Source organism: Mustelus asterias, chromosome 8 (assembly GCF_964213995.1).
Source record: "Mustelus asterias chromosome 8, sMusAst1.hap1.1, whole genome shotgun sequence".
NCBI classification, from domain to species: domain Eukaryota; kingdom Metazoa; phylum Chordata; class Chondrichthyes; order Carcharhiniformes; family Triakidae; genus Mustelus; species Mustelus asterias.
This window is the reverse complement of record NC_135808.1, coordinates 35,566,439-35,588,072: the sequence shown is the minus strand read 5'-3', so window position 1 is coordinate 35,588,072 and position 21,634 is coordinate 35,566,439. Positions and strand designations below refer to the sequence as shown.

At 46.7% G+C, this 21,634-nt stretch overlaps 2 protein-coding genes across 2 annotated transcripts in view; both read left to right on the top strand.

Moving 5' to 3' along the window:
* The window catches only part of LOC144497015 (uncharacterized), a 507,438-nt gene that overhangs the window by 7,941 nt on the left and 477,863 nt on the right, over window positions 1–21,634 (top strand). The window lies entirely within an intron of this gene.
* Window positions 1–21,634, top strand: part of LOC144497031 (uncharacterized) — a 94,996-nt gene that overhangs the window by 58,805 nt on the left and 14,557 nt on the right. The gene's annotated exons all lie outside the window — the stretch shown is intronic.

Sequence of the window (21,634 nt, the reverse complement as noted above, 5' to 3'; positions counted from 1 at the left end):
CACCATACTGACTTGGAATTAGATTGCCATTCCTTTACCGTCACTGGGTCAAAATCCTGGAACGATCTCCCTAACAGCACTGTGGGCATAGCTACACCATAGGGACTGCAGCGGCTAAAGCAGTGGCAATTAAACAATAATTAAAGAATTTTCCTTCATTTGCAACCACCCAGCCCATCGTCTTCCTCTCGTGGCTGAAAGTGGAGCAAACCCAAGGCCTGGATTGACTGAACTTGGACACCCAAAGTTTTCCACACGTCAAAACTTTTTATTCAAACAAAACTCACAAACAACGACCTTGTCTGCAATCAGACACTTCTATAACAGAAACATTTACAGAGAGATCTGAGGGGAACAGTAAAAACTGGAATTATCCCACAACATTCCTTCTCCCTCTACCCCAGACATCTCTAAACATCATTCACAATAACTTATTGAACAAATATTAAAGAGGAAGAAAGCCACTGGAAAATACTTAACTTTCTACAGAAAAAAATCCATGCACTATTTACAAATTAGTCCACATACATAGTCCATAAAGAAAATTATGACATATGAACAATAAACTGTTTGTTCTTCCGAGTCTGTTCCAATTTCCTCTCCCTCCACACACATTGCAGACATAGCCTTTAAAGTGTTCAGGTCTTCTTACGGTACATGTGTAATTGTTGTTGGCTGTTCATCCAGTGTCTGCTGGTTCCTGCGGTGGTGGTGTCTCTCTGGGGAATGTTGTTGCTGTGGTAAGTGTTGTTGAGATCATTGTTGCTACTGATCCGTTGCATTTATTGGAGACAGGTTGACCTCTGGGACTGGTGGTCATTCAGTTCCTTACTCATTTGGTGCAATCAGATCTTCTTCATCAGCTGTCTGCTGTGAAGGAACAGCTTCTCCGGTTACATGTCAATGTCCGCAGTTGTGATGATAGATCTGGTCGTTTACTTTCACCATGTATGATCAAGGTGACAACTTCTCTGCACAGGTCCAAAGTTGCCAAGTGAGCTGACTTTTGTTGAGTTTGTTGAATGTTTGTACTCTGACCGAGTCTCCAACTCTCAGTTCAGGCAATGATGTGACAGCTTTGGCAGAGTGAAGTTTGTCTTTCTGAAATTTCACTTTGATCTTGTCACTCATTCCTGTTACTATTTCTGGCGTCAGTCTTTTAGCCTTTGAAGAAGTGGTCTGGGTGCAGTGTAACATTTGATGTTGTAGTGGACAACTTTCCATGCCTTCAGTAGGTGTGTTTCTCCACTCTAACATTTAACTTGAACACATTTCTTGAATCTAATTGATTTTTTGATGATCCCTTTGGCAATTTTCACTGCTGCCTTAGCCTTTTCATTTGTCTGGGAATAGCGTGGAGATGATATGTCATTGATGTGAATTTTCCAATCATTAAACAAGTGACTGAATTCTTCACTTATGAATTGAGGGCCATTGTCCCAATCATCACCACATCAGAAATGCCATGACAGCCGGAGGATGCTTTTAGGCATTCTACAAACTCACTGGTAGTAACTGATGTTAACTGGTCAAACTCAACGGTAGTCTAAAAAGTAGTCGACTGTAATGCAATAATCAGTTCCAGTGAGAAAAAATGTCTACTCCAAGCTTCATCCATGGTCTCTCTGGGATGTAATGAGTCATGAGCAGCTCCTTATTTTGATTAGCTTGATCTTTGTTAGAAGCACTGCACTGGCTGATGTGGTCTTTAATCTCATTGCTGATTTTTGGCCAGCAGAACTCTTCTCTTTCGTTCATCAGACTGGACTCCATTCCTCAATGGTTTGTGTGGATGGGCTTCAGCACCTCTTTTCTCATCTCTTTCGGGATAAATGATCCCAGTCCCTTTGTACAAGATGCCACCTTGAGAAATCACTTCATCTCTGTCTGTCCAATACTCTCTTCCGGCAACAGTTTTATTCTTGATGGTTTCATCCTTTCATCACAACTCCGTGTAACATTTGAAAAGCTGTATCCGATTGTGTCGTTTGCTTGATCTGATCAAGATGCTGGTCTGTCAGATTCAGTGTCCCTGCTGGTTTAATGATTCCAGAGCATGTTGTGCTGTTCATTCTTGTTGAATCTGGAAGATTTCACAGCCTGTACCAGCATCACTTCCTTCAAAGAGAGTGCAGCTCTCAACAGCTTGTTGGCTCCCTTGCTTGTACTTCATTTCCAAATTATATCTCTGCAAATGACGTAACAGCCTTTGCAACCCCTTTGGAGCAGATAGAAGCGATTTGAGAAAAATGCTTTGAAGTGTTTTGTGGTTAGACTCTACCATCACTTTCTCTGTCCCAAACAGGAACTGGTTGAAATGCTTGCAAGACATTCACCAGGTACTCTTTCTAGAATTGTTTAGTTTGTGTTAACACTATGTGTACAAACACAACTGGTTGTCCGTGCTGCTTGAGAATTGCTCCAAGTCCTGTTTCACTGGCATCTCACTGCAGGGTGACTTCATCATTGACATCATAGTACCTCAGCACTGGTGTTGTTGGCACTAATTGTTTGATGTGAGTGAAAGCTGCTTCTTGTTCTGTATCCCAATAACACTGAACATCCTTTCCTATGAACTTGGATAGAGATTCACACCCTGATGACAAATGGGGCAAGAACGTGTTTGTTAGTTCTTGTGTGGGTTCACTGATGTTCCAGGAGGTTGAACAATTGTGTAAAGGACTTCTGCGGGGTGGCACAGTGGTTAGCACTGCTGCCTCACAACACCAGGGACCCGGGTTCGATTCCCAGCTTGGGTCACTATTTGTGTGGAGTTTGCATATTCTCCCTGTGTCTGCGTGGGTTTCCTCCGGGTGCTCCAGTTTCCTCCCACTGTCTAAAAGATGTGCTGTTAAGGTGCATTGATCAGAACAGGCGCCGGAGTGTGGCGACTGGGGGAATTTCACAGTAACTTCATTGCAGTGTTAATGTAAGCCTTACTTGTGACAAGTAAACTTTTTACTTTTTCTGACAAAGTTCATGACAATATGATGGGTATAGATAGAGTGAATGCAAGCAGGCTTTTTCCACTGAGGCTAGGGGAGAAAAAAACCAGAGGGCATGGGTTAAGGGTGAAAGGAGAAAAGTTTAAAGGGAATATTAGGGGGGGCTTCTTCATGCAGAGAGTGGTGGGAGTGTGGAATGAGCTGCCGGATAAAGTGGTAAATGTGGGGTCACTTTTATCATTTAAGAAAAACTTGGACGGGTTCATGGATGAGTGGGGTGTGGAGGGATATGGTCCAAGTGCAGGTCAGTGGGACTAGGCATAAAATGGTTCGGCACAGACAAGAAGGGCCAAAAGGCCTGTTTCTGAGCTGTAATTTTCTATGGTTCTATGGTTCTATGATATCTCACATCACAAACATCAAAAAAGCTTTATCACAAACCACACACTATGGTTACTACTGTGTGTGGATCCTCTGATGGAACAGGTATTTGGATGTTGGTGAGAATGGTATGTTATACACCTGGCACTTCACTGATTCCCCTCTGTGTGAATCATCTGGCGTCTCAGGAGAGAAGCAAGTGATTGCCTTGTTACAAACCTCACAGCAGAAGTGTTTCTCCCCTTCTGTGAATCTTCTGGTGTATCAGCAGGGCTGAGGACATCACAAAAGCTTTATCACCCACCTCATATGTGAACAGTTTCTCTCCTGCGTGAGTGCGTTGGTGACTGCAATAATGATTTGTCACACATCACACGTGAACGGTTTCTTCCATGTTTGGACCCTTTGATGGACCTGGAGTTTTGGTAACTGCCTGAAGGCTTTGTCACATGTCCCACACTTGAACAGCTCTCTCCCCAGTCTGAATGCTTTGGTGGATACGGAACTCTTGACCATGAGAATGATTTGTCACACATCTCATGTGAATAATTTCTCCCCCGTGTGAAAGCATTGGTGGTTGTGGAGGCTCGATGCATGCGTATTTTACCACATGTCTTACATTTGAATGGTCTCTCTCCAGTGTGAATACGTGAGTGTACTCAGAGCTTCCGAGACCGTGAGAATGATTTGTCAAACACCTCACACTTGAATGGTTTCTCCCCGGTGTGAATGTGTTGGTGTAAGTGCAGTGTCAATGATTCCAAGAACGATGTGTCGCAAGTCTTGCATATGAACGGTTTTGCCCTGGTGTCAATGCACTGGTGTACACAAATATCTGATGACTGCAAGAAAGATTGTTCACTCTCTTCACCAATGAATCATTTTTCACTGGTGTGAATGCGTTGGTGGTTCAGGAGGTGTGATGATTGCATAAATAAATGATCTCTCCTCTGTGTTTAGACGTTGGTGTACATGGAGGGCGAGGACCACGAGAATGACTTGTGGCACACCTTGCACTGTCTTTCCCCTTGGTGCATGCGTTGGTGTGTGCAGAGCTTTGATGACCTTGAGAAGGATTTCTTGCATACCTTGCATGTGAACAGTTTCTCATTGGTGTGAATCCTCTGGTGATGCAATGACTGAGAGAATGATTTGTCACACACCTCACACATAAATTGCTTCTCTTCTGCGTGAATCCTCTGCTGTCTCAGGAGTTTGTAGCACTGACAAAAGCTTTATCACATACCTCACACATCAATCATTGCTCTTTCATGTGGCTGCCCTTATCTCAACACTGGTTGTCCAAGGTGTACCTTGTGTGTTAGGTCTTATGAGCCTCAGGAGCCCTCCTCACACTGGAACAGCCTCTCACCTGTAGGAATGAGTCATTGGTTCACGAGGCTCGATGAATGATTGAAGCTTTTCACCACATTTAGAGTCACTCACACTTCTTCCCAGCCTCACCCTGACCTTCAGCTGAACCTTTGGAAACGTTGGTTCTGATAGAAGGTTCCACACCACTGACCAGTTTCAGATCTGATGATATGTCAAAGCTCCCCTGACCCAACCAGTTTCCAGATGATGGTTTCACTACCCAACCAGGAGCAGACAACATGGCTACTTTCTTTCCTCTGCCCAGACCTCATCTTCCCAGGGACTGTGAGGGCAATGGAAAAGACAGTTGGGCAGAGTGTAAAATGGGCTATCCATTCACTATGAGCTTGAGTTGAGAACCACTTTCACCCTTAGAGTATGTGCTTAATATGAAAACAGTCAGGAGAAGTTTCCTGGGAAATTAGATCGACTGCACTCCCTCAGACTGCACATCCCAAATTCAGCTCTCAGACACAGCACTGGGCAAAACTATCAAATCCAAGCCAGGGCTTTTGGGAAAGGCCGAGGCCTCCAGGTAAAAGCTTTAAAGTGGTCATGAAAAGCTCTTCAATAAATGTGCTTCTAGGCATGGCAGTTAATTGCTATGGCGCTGGATTTTGATTCGACTCCACAAATTCCAGAATGTATTAAATCCAGTTTCACAACATGGACTGATTCAGGTGAAAAACACAGATGTCTTTAAGGAGAAACTAGATTAACAATTCAAAGATTGAGAATTCAAATCCAACCACAGAATGTTGTATACATGGAATTACAGTGCAGAAACAGGCCATTCAGCCCAATTGGTCCATGCTGGTGCTCATACTGCACATGGGCCTCCTCTCACCCCTCTTCATCTCACCCTATCAGCAGATTCCTTCTGTTCCTTTCTCTCTCATGTGTTTCCCTTCAAAGACATCTATTTTAATTCACCTCAACACCTTAAAACAGGAATTTCAGGAGCTGGGCTGGAGGCTGAGAGCCAAGACAAAACATGTGGTCATCTTTGGTACGTTACCGGTGCCACGTGATAGCGAGTTGAGGAACAGGGAGAGAGTGCAGTTAAACATGTGGTTGCAGGGATGGTGTAGGAGGGAGGATTTCAGATACGTGGATAATTGGAACACATTCTGGGGAAGGTGGGACCTGTACAAACAGGACGGGATGCACCTGAACCAGAGGGGCACCAATATCCTGGGAGGGAAATTTGATACGGCTCTTCAGCGGGGTTTAAACTAATTTGTCAGGGGAGTGGGAAAAGGAGTTGTAGTCCAGAAGTCAGTGTTGAGGCTGGCGAGGTATTGGGGAAGGTATCAGGGTCAAGGGTGGGTACCGGTAGACAGGAAGGTGGGTTGAAGTGTGTCTACTTCAATGCAAGGAGCATCCGGAACAAGGTAGATGAACTTGGGGCGTGGATTGGTATTTGGGGCTACGAAGTTGTGGCCATTACGGAGACGTGGGTAGAACAAGGACAGGAATGGTTGTTGGACGTTCCGGGGTATAGATGTTTCAGTAAGTGTAGGGAAGCTGGTAAAAGAGGTGGAGGAGTAGCATTGTTAATCAAGGATAGTTTCACGGCTGCGGAAAGGCACTTTGAGGGGGATCTGCACACTGAGGTAATATGGGCTGAGGTTAGAAATAGGAAAGGAGCGGTCACGTTGTTAGGAGTTTACTATAGGCCCCCAAATAGTAATAGAGATGTGGAGGAAGAAATTGCTAAGCAGATTAGGGATATGTGTGGAGGTCACGGGGTAGTTGTCATGGGGGACTTTAACTTTCCAAATATTGATTGGAACCTTTGTAGGTCAAATAGTTCGGATGGGGCAGTTTTTGTGCAGTGTGTGCAGGAGGGTTTCCTGACACAATATGTGGATAGGCCGACAAGAGGTGAGGCCACATTGGATTTGGTACTGGGAAATGAACCGGGCCAAGTGTTAGATTTGGTTGCGGGACAGCACTTTGGAGATAGTGACCACAATTCGGTGTCTTTTGTTATTGCAATGGAGAGGGATAGGGCCATACGGCAGGGCAAGGTTTACAATTGGGGGAGGAGTAATTATGATGCGATTAGGCAAGAATTAGGGGGCATAAGATGGGAACAGAAACTGTCAGGGAAAGGCACTAATGAAAAGTGGAACTTTTTCAAGGAACAAATACTGGGTGTCCTTGATAGGTATGTCCCTGTCAGGCAGGGAGGAAATGGCCGAGTGAGGGAACCATGGTTCACGAAAGAGGTGGAATGTCTTGTGAAAAGGAAGAGGGAAGCTTATGTAGGGATGAGGAAACAAGGTTCAGATGGCTCGATTGAGGGTTACAAGTTAGCAAGGAATGAGCTGAAAAAGGGGCTTAGGAGAGCTAGGAGGGGACAGGAGAAGTCCTTGGCGGGTCGGATCAAGGAAAACCCCAAGGCTTTTTACTCTTATGTGAGGAATAAAAAAATGACCAGGGTGAGGTTAGGGCCGGTCAAGGACAGTAGTGTGAACTTGTGTATGGAGTCAGTAGAGATAGGCGAGGTGATGAATGAATACTTTTCTTCAGTGTTCACCAAGGAGAGGGGCCATGTTTTTGAGGAAGAGAAGGTGTTCCAGGCTAATAGGCTGGAGGAAATAGATGTTCGGAGGGAGGATGTTCTGGCAGTTTTGAATAAACTGAAGGTCGATAAGTCCCCTGGGCCTGATGAAATATATCCTAGGATTCTTTGGGAGGCAAGGGATGAGATTGCAGAGCCTTTGGCTTTGATCTTTGGGTCCTCACTGTCCACGGGGGGATGGTGCCAGAGGACTAGAGAGTGGTGAATGTTGTTCCTCTGTTTAAGAAAGGGAATAGAAATGACCCTGGTAATTATAGACCGGTTAGTCTTACTTCGGTGGTTGGTAAATTGATGGAAAGGGTCCTTAGGGATGGGATTTATGACCATTTAGAAAGATGCGGATTAATCCGGGATAGTCAGCACGGATTCGTGAAGGGCAAGTCGTGCCTCACAAATTTGATTGAATTTTTTGAGGAGGTAACTAAGTGTGTTGATGAAGGTAGGGCAGTTGATGTCATATACATTGATTTTAGTAAGGCGTTTGATAAGGTCCCCCATGGTCGGCTTATGATGAAAGTGAGGAGGTGTGGGATAGAGGGAAAGTTGGCCGATTGGATAGGTAACTGGCTATCTGATCGAAGACAGAGGGTGGTGGTGGAAGGAAAATTTTTGGACTGGAGGCAGGTTGCTAGCGGAGTGCCACAGGGATCAGTGCTTGGTCCTCTGCTCTTTGTGATTTTTATTAATGACTTAGAGGAGGGGGCTGAAGGGTGGATCAGTAAATTTGCTGATGACACCAAGATTGGTGGAGTAGTGGATGAACTGGAGGGCTGTTGTAGGCTGCAAAGAGACATAGATAGGATGCAAAGCTGGGCTGAAAAATGGCAAATGGAGTTTAACCCTGATCAATGTGAGATGATTCATTTTAGTAGGACTAATTTAAATGTGGATTACAGGGTCAAAGGTAGGGTTCTGAAGACTGTGGAAGAACAGAGAGATCTTGGGATCCATATCCACAGATCTCTAAAGGTTTCACTCAAGTGGATAGAGCTGTGAAGAAGGGCTATAGTGTGTTAGCTTTTATTAGCAGGGGGTTGGAGTTTAAGAGCTGCGGGGTTATGTTGCAACTGTACAGGACCTTGGTGAGACCACATTTGGAATATTGTGTGCAGTTCTGGTCACCTCACTATAAGAAGGATGTGGAAGCGCTGGAAAGAGTGCAGAGGAGATTTACCAGGATGCTGTCTGGTTTGGAGGGTAGGTCTTATGAGGAAAGGTTGAGGGAGCTCGGGCTGTTCTCTCTGGAGCGGAGGAGGCTGAGGGGAGACTTAATAGAGGTTTATAAAATAATGAAGGGGATAGATAGAGTGAACGTTCAAAGACTATTTCCTCGGGTGGATGGAGCTATTACAAGGGGGCATAACTATAGAGTTCATGGTGGGAGATATAGGAAGGATATCAGAGGTAGGTTCTTTACGCAGAGAGTGGTTGGGGTGTGGAATGGACTGTCTGCAGTGATAGTGGAGTCAGACACTTTAGGAACATTTAAGCGGTTATTGGATAGGCACATGGAGCACACCAGGATGATAGGGAGTGGGATAGCTTGATCTTGGTTTCAGATGAAGGTCGGCACAACATCGTGGGCCGAAGGGCCTGTTCTGTGCTGTACTGTTCTATGTTCTATGTTCAACCACTCCATGTTGTGAAATTGAATGTAATGCATTTAGAAATTTGCTGAGTAGAATCAAAATGATAATTTGTTTAGGTTGATCTGAAAACCCGAATATTGTCGTTCAGGGAAGGGAACCTGGTCGGGTCCATAAGTGACTCCAGTTCCACACAACATGGTTGACGCCGTGCTGTCCTCTGAAGTAGCCCAGCAAACAATGATAAACAATCACTACAAAGCCCAATAATAAAAGGAAAATCAGAGAGATCTGGACAATCTCAGCCCAGTGAAATCTGTAAATTCTCTCTGAGGACAAGTCCCAAGTGAGGAGAGCTGATCCCCAGGCTGGGCCAGTTGCAGTGATACTCACTGAATCGTATCAATCTGGAAACACTCCAGACACACCCTTCACCATCCCTGGGAATGTCCCATCCCAGTTGCACATGGGGAAGTCCTCAATATTGACTCCATGGTCTTGTTTCAGGGCAAACAAGATCAAACTACTGCTCCCCTCCCAGCTGATGAGTGAGTACTTCACCATGTTAATCATCACTGGGAAAGTAGACTTAGGACAGATCCCAAAACTGGGTATCCATGAGGTGCAGTGAGCCATCAGCAGCAGCAGGATTGTATTCACCACAATCTCACAGCCCGACACAGCCCTCATTCCATGATTATCATCAAACCAGTCGATGGAGATGCTGGGATCAGCGGACATCAGAGCACATCTTGTTGAGAATTATGGATAAGTAGTTCAGTAACAGAAGGCGGTTCCATCAACACCTCCATTCCCAACTATGTTGGTTCCCAGAATCCAAGTCTCAGGAGTTCAGGACCAGATGGGTTTTGAAGGTCTCAGGATGGAGAGGGGAGGCGTGGGTATTAGTGGAAAGGCCAGTGGGGGATGGATGTCCTGCAGGGGCTGGACCCTTATGTTGTATGACAGGGGCGGGGGAGAGGTGGTGGCAAGGGTGCCCAATGTTTAACTGGGGCAAGTAATGGAGACGCCCCCAGTTTGCTGCCCTAGGCTGGAACGCTGTTCATTTCCACACAGCCCTCCTCATCCCTGAACTGTTCCCGCCAACCTGAAAATTGAGGCTGCGTGGGAAGATGCCCTAAAGTAGTGAATAATGATGGTTTACTGGTATTATGACTCGTCTATTAAACCAGAAACTCCACGGACCTGGATTTGAATCCCTCCACGGCAAATGGTGGAATTTGAATTCAATGAAAAATATCTGGAAATAAGAATCTATTGATGACCATGAAACCATTGTCGATTGTCGGAAAAATCTAGCTGGTTCACTAACGTCCTTTCGAGAAGGAAATCTGCTTTCCTTACCGGGTCTGGCACACATACGACTCCGGAGCCACAGCAATGTGGTTTGGGCAACTAGGGATGGGCAACAAATGCTGGTCAGCCAGCAACCCCGAAGTTCCACGAATGAATTAAAGAATAAATAAATAAAGAGCCACTTAAAGGCCTCATTTAAGGCAAGAGCCAGGCCTCATCTGTCCAAGCATAAAATTGCAGAGAGGTTGAGGTCGGGGAGGAGCCGAGAGGGAAAATCACCCAAGAAAATTTACGGTTTCCCCCCACATCTACAAACCCACCGGCTCACTGAGAAACTGGGTGTAAGTAATGGCCCTCACCTCATCTCCTGGCCAGTTGACCATTGCTGGTTGTTCATAAAACTCTGCTGTGGGAACCCGTATCTACAGGAATCATTGCAGTCCCTCAATCAACACCACCAATAAACAGATTATCTGGTCATTATCACAATGCTGTTCATGAGATCTTTCTGTGCACTGCCATATTTCCTACATTAGAAAAGTGACCAACTTCAAAAGTACTTCATAGCCAGATTTTTATGTTGGTCAGGCAAACGCCAAACCCAGAGGTACACGCAATCTATCGAGAATTAACCACACGGCGATCTCTCTGACATCGCACAATATATTATAGTTGGCGGATGGACCCATTGGCCAGGTGGCCTTTATGTTTTAGCTTCAATCTCAATCCAGTGTGGGATGAAATGTTCGCACTGAAATAAAATTGAAAAGGGTGTGTGGGGACTGAGGTTTGTGTTTGAATGTGCTGCAGTGTTTCTCCAATGAGATTGATGTTCTCCAGGTCAGCAGCTCCCTGAGACAACTCCACAGGAAGTGTCCCCCTGAGGGAACCCATTAGAAGCACCAACCCACACCCTCCTTTTTCTCGGCCCCACCCTCCCCAGCAGCAGTCAACCTATCCCAGTGTGTGTTTCACACTGACTGCCCGTTCATTGGCCAACCAGAGCGATATCACAACCACGTCCAGAAGCATATTTTGCATCTGCCTCTGGGCCCATCTAGTGCTTGCAATAACAAGGGATGTGATGGCATTGGAGGCAGTTCAGAGGAGGTTCACCAGATTGATTCTGGGGATGAAGGGGTTGATGTATGAGGAGAGATTAAACAGTTTGGGCTTATACTCGCTGGAGTTGAGAAGGATGAGAGGGGATCTGATTGAAGTATATACTAAAAGGGATTGATAAAGTAAATGTAGACCAAATGTTTCCTTTTATAGGGCAATCTCGAACAAGAGGTCACAGGTATAGGTTGAGAGGCAGTACTGAGATGAGGAGGAACTATTTCTCGCAAAGGGTGGTGATTTTCTGGAACTCGCTACCCCATAGCGCGGTGGAGTCTGAATTGTTGAATGGTTTCAAGAAGGATGTAGGTATATTTCCAATAATAAAGGGATATTGGGAAAAGGTGGGCTGGAGGATTTGAGACCGGAGAGAGATCCGCCATGATCTGACTGAATGATGGAGCAGGCTCGAAGAGCTGAATTTGCCTACTTCTGCACCTAATTCCTATGTTCCTGTCTCAGTTACCCTGGTAAATGTTTGACAGAGATTTCTAGTGTGGGAATAGCATTCTTCATCCTCGGAGGCTTTCAAACTGACATCGATGTGGGGTGTGTAACCTCGGATGTGTTTGATAGCAGATCAGAAGAGGAAGACCCACAGCGTCCAAGGCAAAGATGATGTGCAGTGGTGGGATCAACACATGGCTAGAGGCAGAAGGAAAAGAGATGAGATTGGGGCAGAGATTGAGCTAGTGCTCGGGGAGTGACTCTGTATATTGCAGAGTGACTTTGAGTGTGATTCCATGCTCTGAGATTGACTGTGCGCTCAGAGAGTAACATTGTGATTTAGGGAGTGACTGTGACTTGGAAATTGACTCTCAGGGGACCAACTCTGAGGAACCAGAACAAGGCCTGCACATGTTGGTGTGAGTGTGCAGCAGTCAGAATGGGAGGAGAGGGAGATGAATGAGAGTTAGCGGAGAACAGTACTGGTGAGAGTGTGAGCTGAGTATGTCAAAATGAACAGACTCCCAACATCCAGCCTTGTTTCTGATGAATGTCATCTCAAGCTGAAATGTCTGTTTCCCTCCCCAGACGCTGCCAGACCTGCTGAGTATTTCCAGCATTTTTTGTTTTCTTCTAGTTTTAAAAGCACAGAAATAGACCATTCGGCCCAGCTGCGTTCCACTGGTGCTCATGCTCCACATGAGCTTTCTCCCTATCTATTTTATCTCACCCTATCAGCAGCAGATCCTTCTATTCCTTTCTCCCTCATCAACTTACCTTGATTCCCATCAAATACATCAAACTATTTTCCTCAACCATTCCTCGTGGGAGCAAGTTCCATATTCTAATCATTCTCTTGGGAAAGAAGCGATTCCAGAATTCCTCATTGGATTTATTATTGACCATCTTATGTTTCTGGTCCCTAGTTTTGGACTCCCCCACACAAGGATTTGCGATGTTAAGGGGTTGAAATCTCGGGCATCTCATGTTACTCGAGCATTGCAAAGTGCAGTGAACCTTCTTCCATTTTAAGCTAAATTGACATTCAGCTTGCAATGCTTTGGGCCTCGCTTGGCTAAATCAGTGCTTGCGCTATGGTCACTGCTAGAAAACTAACTGCTAGATTAATACGTACGTGGCTGGCTGCAGGGCCTACCTGCGACCAGAACTCAGTTTGTGGTTAACCAGTGTATAAAAAAAACTCCAAGACAGACAAAAAACCAGACTTTGAGGTCTGCTTAGCTTAAGGAAAAGGGAACTGAAACTATAAGCAATGGGCGTGGATAACGATTGTTTTGAAAGCAATGTGATTGGAAGCTAATTGTAGCTAAGTGTTGCTGGGGGACCTAATTGGCTCGTTAATCATGCCCCGGATTACGCAGCAATGATAAATGTTGTAAACACTCGAATGGTATAAAAAGGGGACCGCCCCTTTCGTCTGGGCGCTTTTGCTAACTGACTCCCAGCACTGAGTGGAAGTTACGTAGCAAAGGTTTGCCAGCTTGCATATGTAAGACAAATAAAGAACTTTTGAATCAGACAACAGTTGGTGTTTGCGTTTGCCTCAAGAATGTAAGAAGTCTCCCGAAAACGAACATAACAGATTGACCTCCAAATTCTTTGCTTTACAATTCACCATTTTAAAGATTTCCCTGATGCCCACCTCCTCTTTTTGAGGGAAAACAGTGCTGGCCTGTTCAGTCTTTCCTGATAGTTATAATCAATCCATCCTCAATATCATCCTTATCAATGCCTTTTGTACCTTCTCCAGAAGAAAATCTGGAAACATAGAAACTGGAAGCAGGAGTAGTCCATTCAGCCCTTTGAACCTGCTCCGCCATTCATTTTGATCATGGCTGATCATTGAATTCAATACCCTGAACTGCCTTCCCCCCATATCCCTTGATCCCTTTAGCCCCAAGAGCTGTATCTAATTTCTTCTTGAAATCAGACAACATTTTAGCCTCAACTACATTCTGTGGTAGTGAATTCCACGTATTTACTACCCTCTGGGTGGTTTACCCCGTATCCTCAACCTATGACCCCTAGTTCTGGACTCCCCCACTATTGGGAACATTCTTTCTGAATCTACCCTGTCCAACCCTGTTAGAATTTTATAAGTTTCTATGAGATCCCCTCTCACTCTTCTAAACTCCAGTAAATATAATCCTAACCAAGTTAGATTCTCCTCATATGACACACCTGCCATCCCAGGAATCGGCCTGGTAAACTTTCGCTGTACTCCCTCTATATCAAGGATGTCCTTCCTTAGATAAAGACACTAAAACTGCACACAATACTCCAGATGTGGCCTCACCAACGTCCTATACAATTGAAGCAAATACTCAAATCCTCTTGCTATGAAGGCCAACATACCATTTGCCTTCTTTACTGCCTTCTGTACCTGCGCGCTTACTTCCAACGACTGATGCACAAAGACTCCAAGGTCTCATTGAGTATCCACCTCTCTCAATTTACACTCATTCAAGTAATAATCTGTCTTCCTATTATTGCTACCAAAGTGGATATCCTCATATTTATTCACATTATACTGCATCTGCTCTACAGATGCCCAAACACACAGCCTGTCCAAATCACACTGAAGCATCTCTGCATCCTCCTCACAGCTCACCCTCCTACCTAACTTTGTATCATTTGCAAAATTGGACATAATACATTCAGTTCCCCCTCCCAAATCATTAATATATAATATAGTGCAGTTGATGAAGTTCATCAAGATTTCAACAAAGCCTTTGACAAGGTCCCACGTGGTAGACTTGTAAAGAAGGCAAATACACATGGGATACAGGGTAATTTGATAAAAGTGGATTCAAAATTGGCTCAGTTGTGGGAGACAGAGGGTGATGACAGAAGTCTGCTTTAGTAACTGGAAGCCAGTGTCCAGTGACATACCACAGGGATCTGTGCTGGGTCCCTTATTTGTCATTTATATAACAAAAGAGATAACGATATGACCATTTAGTAAAATGGTGGATGACACAAAGATTGGCCAGGTGGTTGATAGTCAGGTTGAGTGTCTTGGGCTACAAGGACATACGGATGGGATGGTCAAATGGGCAGATAATTGGCAGATGGAATTTAACCCTGAAAAGTGTGAAGTGATACATTTTAGAAGGAGTAATTTAAAGAAAGTATTCAATGAATGGCATGACGCTAGAAAGTGTTTTTTTTGTCCACAGATCTCTGAAGGCATATGGCATGTTAGTTGGGTTGTGAAAAAGGCATATGGGACTCTTGCCTTTATTAATCGAGGCAAGGATTACAAAAGCAGAGAAGTCTTGTTGGAATTATATAGAACTTGGTGAGGCCACAGCTGGAGTACTGTGTGTAGTTCAGGTCACCACATTATGGGAAGAATGTGATTGCAGTATAGGGAGTGCAGAGGAGATTCACCAGGATGCTGCCTGGGATGGAACATTTAAGTTATGAAGAGAGGTTGAGGATAGGCTTGGGTTGTTTTCACTGGAGCAGAGAAAACAGAGGGACGATCTGATCGAGGCGTACAAGATTATGAGTGGCATGGACAGAGTGGATAAGGAGAATCTGTTCTCCTTAAATAAAGGGTGACTCATGAGGGGATGTAGGTTCAAGGTGAGGGGCAGGCTTCCCTTACTCTGAGAGTTGTCTGTGTTGTTTACCCTCCAGTGCTCACACAGGGGAACTGTCCTTCCAAAGCACTGTCTGTCTCAGCAGTGTCTGTTTCCAACCTCTCCCATCCTTTTTGAAATTATCATTTCAAAAAGGATAATTTAACCATTGACCAGATTGCCAAACATCACCAAAAGACATCAATGTGTATAGAAGCTCCTGTATAAACTCAGCAGCCTTTCAGTGCAACATCAGGTACAAGTCACTCACAAGAGAAGAATTAGGAGCAAGAATAGGCAACTCAGCCGTTTGAGCCTGCTCTGTCATTCAATACCATCATAGCTGATCTCATCTTGGCTTCAACTTCACTCTCCTGCTCGTTCGCCAATGCCCTTCAAACCCTTACTCATTAAAAATCTGTCCACCTCTTCCTTACATTTATTCAATGTCCCAGCATCCACAGCACTCTGGGTAGTGAATTCTATACTTCCCGCTGCCTTGGAAAAGCAGCCAGCATAATTAAGGACCCCACACACCTGGACATTCTCTCTTCTACCTTCTTCTGTCGGGAAAAAGATACAAAGGTCTGAGGTCACGTACCAACCGACTCAAGAACAGCTTCTTCCCTGCTGCCATCAAACTTTTGAATGGACCTATCTCACACTAAGTTGATCTTTCTCTGCACCCTATCACCAAACTCTACTATAACCTCTCCCACCATCAGTCCAATTGTTTCACAAAGGCCAATTTAGCCTTTGGCTAGATTGCCAAATATCACCAAAATAAGACATCAATATGTATAGAAGCTGCTGTATAAACTCAGCATCCTTTCAGTCAGATACAAGGCACTCACTGACTCTCACTCTGACCAAGAAGTCAATCAGATACTCTGTGGTTAGAAAGGCTTCAGCTTCTGATCTACCAGCACAAGCTCCTGGGGAAGGAGCCATTCCTGGGGTAGTTGAGGGGGAGAATCAGTAAGGAATCCCCTTCCACATCAGTGAGCCAGGCTCAGAACTTGGAGAGGGCAGGATGTGGCTCGGCTGTGACAGTCTCCAGTGTCTCACCACATTCACTGTGTTGCTGAAAAAATTAGATTTACTGTCTTTGTCTTGCACTCAATCAGGACAATTCGTAAGAATACCAAATGGTGAAGCAAACAACAATTCAAACTGCATGAGAAGAGTGTGCTCATTGGTTGTAAGTCGACTCTTATTGGTAGAAATGGTGCCATGGAGAATGCACCAGTAATTGACAACGGACAGTTAATTGCCAAGATTAGTTTAATGTATTCTGGACTGATTAAGGCCCTGGAGAATGAACCAGGGAATGTCTGTCCTCTGAGCTTTTGTGTTGTTGAAAAAGGCTCCCTGTGTGAACATGATACTTTTCTCTACAAAGGACAGGCGCCTGTGTGTGAGTATATGTTGCTTCTTAGCTGCAATTCACACTGAGTTCAGGAGAATGTGTGTGAGGATTTTTCCTGCTCTGGACAAGAAGGAAAGAGCTCAATAGTTTCCAGAACATGATTTATCTCCCTTAGAATCCTAGCAGTGCAGAAGGAAGCCATTCGGCCCATTGAGACTTCCCTGACTCTCGGAAAGAGCATCTTACCCAGGCCCACCCCCTTCTGACCTACCCCTGTATACCTGTGCATTTATCATTGCTAATCCACCTAACCTGCACATCTTTGGACTGTGGGAGGAAACTGGAGCACCCAGAGGAAACCTGGGCGTAGGAGGAATGTGCAAACTCCACTCAGACAGATAACCAAGGATAGCACTGAACCTGGGTCCCTGGCGCTGTGAGGCAGCAGTGCTAACCACTGTGTCATCCCTACACAGTATAAATGAAAACACATCACTTGGTGACACATTTTCGTTTACTCCTGGTGGGAGATGTTGTGAATACTGAGCTCATGTGTTTTGTAATATAATTTTTAGTTTTAAGAATATAACTTTTAGGTTGTAGTTTGGAAGTATTCTGTGAAGCCTGAAAGGCTGTAAACCCCATTTACTTCATGACATTACATTCATTACATTAAATGGGTGGCACAGTGGTTAGCATTGCTGCCTCACAGCTCCAGGTCCCAGATTCAATTCCAGGCTTGGGTTACTGTCTATGCAAAGTCTGCACATTCTCTCCATGTCTGCATGGGTTTCCTCCAGGTGCTCCGGTTTCCACCCACAGTCCGAAAGACGTGCTGGTTAGGTGCATTGGCCATGCTGGAGATTAGGGGCTTGGAAGAAAGTCATCCCAAAAAATTTACACTTGGTAGAGTTTCCCCTTCATGGGAATGCTGTGATCAGGAGGGTCAAAGATCTTGCAAAAGTTTTATCTCAAACACCACACTTGAAGCCCGCCCCCCCCCCCCCCCCCAGCCCTCTCTGTGCCTGAGCAGATCTGAGGTTGAGAGAAAGTCACATCACAAACACCACACTTAAAGGCCAACACCGCTCACCACCCCCCCCCCCCCCCCAACCCCCGAATCTTCTGGTGCCTGGGCAGTCCGAGGTTTGGGAGAAAGTCTTCTCACGAAGATCACACTTGACGTGTATCTCCTTCGTGTGAATCCTCTGGTGTATCAGGAGGGCCGAAGATGTTGCAAACGCTTTATCACAAAACTCAGACTTGAATTGTTTCTCTCCTGTTTGGATTGTCTTGTGGTTTGGATTGTGGGCAGCATGATAGCACAGTGGTTAGCGTTGCTGCCTCACAGCGCCAGGGACCGGGTTCGATTCCCAGCTTGGGTCACTGTCTGTATGGAATCTGCACGTTCTCTCCGTGTCTGCATGGGTTTCCTCCGGGTGCTTCGGTCCCACAGTCTGAAAGATGTGCAGGTTAGGAGCATTGGCCATGATAAATTTTTCCTCAGTGTCCCCAAACAATTGCCAGAATGTGGCGACTGGGGGATTTTCACAATAAAGTCATTGCAATGTTAATGTAAGCCTACTTCTGACACTAATAAATAATCTTTAACATTGTTTGATGTAACTCGAAAGTTTGTGAAGACTTTATCGCTAACCTCACATTTGACCACTTCTCCCCAGTGTGAATGAGCTGATGTGCATGGAGTTTCCTGAACAGTGAGAATGATTTGTTGCACACTGCACATATAAACGGCTTCTCTCCAGTGGGAAAATGTTGGTGTCTGTGGCGATCTGATGATCCCGAGAATGATTTCTCACACACAACCAGCTTCTATCCTGTGTAACTGCGGCAATGTTTCACAAGCGTCAATGACTGTGTGTATACTTGACTGCACTTCTCACGCTTAAAACGGTTTCCCCCCTGTGTGAATCCTCTGGTGTATCAGGAGGATTGAAGATGTCGCAACAGCTTTATCACAAAACTCAACTGAAATGTTTTTCTCCAGTGTGGATTGTCTGATGTCTCAGCAGGCTCCCTAGCTTTGTGAAGGTTTTGGCACACAGCTCACACTTGACCGCTTTGTCTCCTGTGTAATTGCACTGACGGACATGAACATTCCTTAACAGCGAGAATGATTTGCGGCACACCTCGCTTGTGAACGGGTTCTCTCTCCCCTGTGTGAATATGTTTGTGATCACGGAGATCCGATGACTGAATGATATCTTGCACATCTCACATCTGAAAGGTTTCTCTCCTCTGCGAATGCACAGGTGCACATGAAAGAACACGACTGTGTGAACGGTTTGCTGCACACCTTGCATGTGAATATATTCTCACTTTTCTGAATACATTTGTGTTCAATAACCAAGTGAAGAATTGTCACTCTCCTGCACGTAAATGGTTTCTCCCATGTGTGAATGTGTTGATGTTGCATGAGCCCCCGTTACTTTGACGGTTTGGCTGCACACTTCACACTGGAACAATTTATTTTTCATGAAGCTGCTCTTGTGTTACAGGAAGTGCAACAGTCACTCTGTGTGTGTTAGGAGATTTTATGAGCCTGTGGAGCCTTCCTCACACACCTCACACTTGAACAGCCTCTCATCGACAGGAATGAGCTTCACCAGGCTCGATGAATGATTGCAGCCCACTCACACTTCTTCCTTGCCTCATGCTGAAGCCGCACCCCTACTCTCCCACCACCAACCCTGCACTGCCTGCTGTGTTATCTATAGCTAATCTCCTCCTTGCTGGAGCTTAATTAAACTCAAACGACTGATTTCCCCGTGTGCTTGCTGGGGTACTGTTCCAATTCTAATATCATCACTATCTAATTCCACATTATCAATTCGATCTCAGGCTGGTATATCACAGGTCTATCCTTTAAATTGGGAATCAGTCCAATTTATTTTCTCCTCCTCCAATTTGGACATTCCCTTCGTTCTCTCTCCTTGCAGCTGTAAGCATAAATTCAATTCCTTCGGCAGCAAAGTGCAGGGCTTTATTACATATTACATTCTTGCTTCACCCATAAGTTGTAATAAAGCACCGTTCACACCAGGTCCCATGGTCTATGTGTCCATTTATTTCGTTTCCTCAGAACTGATCACCCTCCAGTCAATCTCTGAAGAACAGTCATTCTTCAAGCACAGGGTAACTACAGAAACCTAGCTTATGTCCTGAGCACAAAGTCATCTCCTGAGTCTGATTGTCAGTCCCTGAGTGAGAGTCACTGCCAAGGTCAGAATTCATTATTGAATGACAGACTCACTCGGCAAGCATTGCTTCAATCATCCCACCCAAAATCTGTTCCTTCCCCCCATGCCTATCTCTTGTCATTCTCCCTTCCAGGCACAGTGGCACAGTGGTTGGCACTGCTGCCTCACAGCGCCAGGAACCTGGGTTCGATTCCCAGCTTGCATCACTGTCTGTGTGGAGTTTGCACGTTCTCCTCGTGTCTGCGTGGGTTTCCTCCGGGTACTCCGGTTTCCTCCCACAGGCCAAAAGACATGCTGGTGAGGTGTATTGGCCATGCTAAATTCTCTCTCAGCGTACCCGAACAATTGCCGGAGTGTGGCGACGAGGGGATTTTCACAGTAAGATGAAAGCAAAATGCTGCGGATGCCAGAATCTGAAACAAAAATAGAAAATGCTGGAAAATGTCAGCAGGTCTGACAGCATCTGTGGAGAGAGAATAGAGCTAACGTTTTCAGTCTGGATGACCCTTCATCAGAGCTGAGGGCAAAGAAAATCGGAAAAGATTTATACTATGAGGGTGTCAGACTGTAAAAGGACAAAGGTAATGTAAATGAGGATAAAGTCAGCTGAGAGAGGTGCTAAAAGTGTCCATTAAGAGGTCAGAATGTGTGAATGGCACAACAGAGGTACAGATGGTTAAGGCAGTTAGCCTGAAAGGAAGAGGGGGGAAGGGGGGGGGAAGAGGGGGGAAGGGGGGGGGGAAGAGGGGGGAAGGGGGGGGGGAAGAGGGGGGAAGGGGGGGGGGAAGAGGGGGAAGGGGGGGGGGGGGGAGGGGGGGGAAAGGGGGGGGGAGGGGGGGGGAAAGGGGGGGGGGAGGGGGGGGGAAAGGGGGGGGGGGGGAAAGGGGGGGGGGGGAAAGGGGGGGGGGGGAAAGGGGGGGGGGGAAAGGGGGGGGGAAAGGGGGGGGGGAAAGGGGGGGGGGAAAGGGGGGGGGGAAAGGGGGGGGGGGGGGAAAGGGGGGGGGGGAAAGGGGGGGGGGGAAGGGGGGGGGGGGGGGAAGGGGGGGGGGAAAGGGGGGGGGGGAAAGGGGGGGGGGAAAGGGGGGGGGGAAAGGGGGGGGGGAGGGGGGGGGGGAGGGGGGGGGAAAGGGGGGGGAGGGGGGGGAGGGGGGGAAAGGGGGAGGGGGGGGAGGGGGGGGGAGGGGGGGGGGAGGGGGGGGAAAGGGGGGGGAAAGGGGGGGGGGGAAAGGGGGGGGAAAGGGGGGGGGGAAGGGGGGGGGGGAAGGGGGGGGGGGAAAGGGGGGGGAAAGGGGGGGGGGAAGGGGGGGGGGGAGGGAAAGGGGGGGGGAAAGGGGGGGGGGGGAAAGGGAGGGGGGGGGAAAGGGGGGGGGGGGGGAAAGGGAGGGGGGGGGGGAAAGGGGGGGGGGGGGAAAGGGAGGGGGGGGGAAAGGGGGGGGGGGGGGAAAGGGAGGGGGGGGGAAAGGGGGGGGGGGGGGAAAGGGGGGGGGGGGAAAGGGGGGGGGGGAAAGGGGGGGGGGGGAAGGGGGAGGGGGGGGAAAGGGGGGAGGGGGGGGGAAAGGGGGGAGGGGGGGAAAGGGGGGAGGGGGGGAAAGGGGGAGGGGAAGGGGGGGAGGGGAAGGGGGGGAGGGGGGGGAAAGGGGGGGGGAGGGGGGGAAAGGGGGGGGAGGGGGGGAAAGG